We start from the raw sequence: 2792 nt of genomic DNA on the forward strand, positions 1-2792 counted from the left end.
ATCAAGTCTGTAGTGTCACAATATAGGAGAGTAAAATAATTATGTAATTTTCTGTGATAATGAAGTTTATTGTGGTAGGGGTCCAAACATGAACTTATGGTCCAGTATTCTATCAGTTTAGATTTAGATTTATTGATAGCTACAATCATGAAAAAACTACATTGCAAACATTACAGACCAAGGAACATTTCAAATATAAAACAGAGAAAACGCTTTTGTATCAACCTGTTTTAGAAGTAGTAAGGCAAGTGGTGACAAACTTTGGCTTTGTTAGCTTTAGCTAAAGCTAACATAGCTACACTAGCTATGTGATTAATGATACTACATAAGCCAATGTAGCTAAGTTAACTGTAGTAACATGATATTTAGCATATGTAGCCAATGTTAATGTAGCTATGTAGATAGCTAGCTGCTTAGCTTTAGCTACATAGGCAGCTTTGCTTAAACTTTTTTTTTTAAATCAGGTTTTACAGGCCAGGTTTTTAACTTATCTTTTGGTATCTTAACCCTTACCTTAACCTTAAACAGAAGTTTAATCTGATTTAATTTCAAAAGTTTTAGAGTGTATTTTCATTCTGGTGAAGATGATAACTCACATGAATAGTCATGAGAGGGGCTATCAGAGATGTACAGTCTGCAGCCAGACCCCTCTAGAGACTTAGTGTCCTTAAGAATACATATCCATATTGGTATCTGTAATGGCTAAAATAAGTTTGGTAATACCAGCGTCTGACATACTGGCAAAAATCTAACACTGTGCATCCCTAATTACAACAGCTATACCATAAAGAGGTGTGGGAGCTGAATTCAATTTGACTGAAATTTATGGAAATAAATAAGACTTAAACCTTATAGCAGAGAAAACGTGCCCTAGCCCTCTGAGGAACACTCAAGCAACAGATGTTAATGAGAAAGTCTCATTCTAAATTTACTTTGCTCTGTAAATTCCACAAAAATTCACGTTCACACTTAAAGGACAAGTTGGTAATGTATAAAGACATACAGCATATCTTAGATTTGTATCAGTTTTCTACACGCTCCTGTGAGGAACATTGTGCCCCCTCTGTGGCTGTCTTTTCTTATCTTTTTTTTGGGCTTTCACGCCTTTATTGCAGAGATAGGACAGAGGATAGAGTCAGAAAGTGGGGATGCAGAGAGAAAACAATGACATTGGCTGGATTTGGACAACAGCTGATCTTGCCCTGGGTACATGGGCGTGGCATGGGGGAAAAGGGGGTACTGATTACCCAGGCCCTGAGTAGGATGGGGCTCTTGAAAAGCCTGAAATAAAAAGTATGTTTTAATTTGTCAACGCCACAAAGTTAATTAGTAAACAGATTAAAATTTGAATCAAAGAGATTAAAATAAACTTTTGGGGGCCCCTGCTTTTCCTAAATGGTTTAGTTGAACCCTTGTGCTGAACAGCAGAATGAGCCTAGAGGAGAAGAAAGAAGGGATGGAGAACAAGATAAGGATGATGGAGGAGAAGAAAGTAGGGAAAATGAAGGTTTTTTTAGGGCTGTGAATAGGAGGAGAGGTTAATAAAGAACCAAAAGTAATGAAGAAATACATTTGCAGTATTGTAAGCATTTTCCTAATGTTGGGGTTCAGAAGGTAAAATGATATTGGGTCATACTTTGGGAATAGGCTAATAGGCACATAATATAATGTGAGGGAAATAGTACAAATAATTTTAATTCAACAATTGTAAAAATATTGCTTATCTATATAGGTAAATTATGGTTCAAAAATACATTAAAACACATGGATATTTGTAAAATGATGCAACATTTTTTACTTGGCTCGTTGACTTAGGGAGCCCTGTGTAATTGTTTTTCTGGGGGGCCAAAATCCCTATCTACACCCCTGCCTGGGTAGGTTGTTATAATTAAATGTCTCATCCTGCATTTATTCAACAATCAAATGTATCACATATAAGGAATATTTGATGTGAACTTGTAAAAATGTTCTTAATTATCTAATTTCACCACACTGCAGGTGATCAGAGGCTTTAATAACACAATTTAGAACAAGTAAATCTTGTCAACAGATGGTTTTTTTAAGCCATGCAGAGGCATCATGATTGATTAAGTCCACTTTAAAACCCTGAGCAAAAGATGACATATTTTCCAGGTTAAAGCCACAATCCAACTCAACCCTATCCTTTTGTACACGGCATGAAGTTATATCCAACCGTTACTTTTTAATAGATGAAACACGGTTTCTGCTTTTAGTGTGATCAAGACAATAGAGCCGTTACCTGTACTGAACACAAGGGGGAAGCATAAGACCAGGGAAGAGTTTTTAGATTCCCCACACAGAGAGAGAACAGAGCAATGCACTGTGGACACAGAGTTAATTCAAACATCTCAATGAGCAGCCATTAGACACGCTTCGTTTCTCTCTTTATGTTTGTAATGCTCGGATTTTACACTCAATTTATTGCCAACCTTGAAGAATGTATTTTCTTTTATCAGCTGTTGCTTAATTTTATAAGTGAAAATAAGACATCTGAGCTGAGAATAACAGCTAAATTGACCGCTAAATAAAGTCCAAATGAAGCACTGAGACCCCAAAATGCCCTGATAATTAGTTTAAATGGCAGATGTAGTGATGGATTGTAAGGATTACATATAGTTAGAGTAATAAGAAAGTTATTGAGAGTGTAGTCCTAATGGAAGTATTTGCAAAATAAATATGTGAGTTAACCGCCTAGCTCACCTCCTCGCTGGAGTAATAAACTCCTCCCTTGATAAGCAAACACTGGGGATCTCCTCGGCGCAGATTTGTGG

The sequence above is a fragment of the Cheilinus undulatus genome, linkage group 15, assembly GCF_018320785.1.
Source record: "Cheilinus undulatus linkage group 15, ASM1832078v1, whole genome shotgun sequence".
Classification (NCBI taxonomy): domain Eukaryota; kingdom Metazoa; phylum Chordata; class Actinopteri; order Labriformes; family Labridae; genus Cheilinus; species Cheilinus undulatus.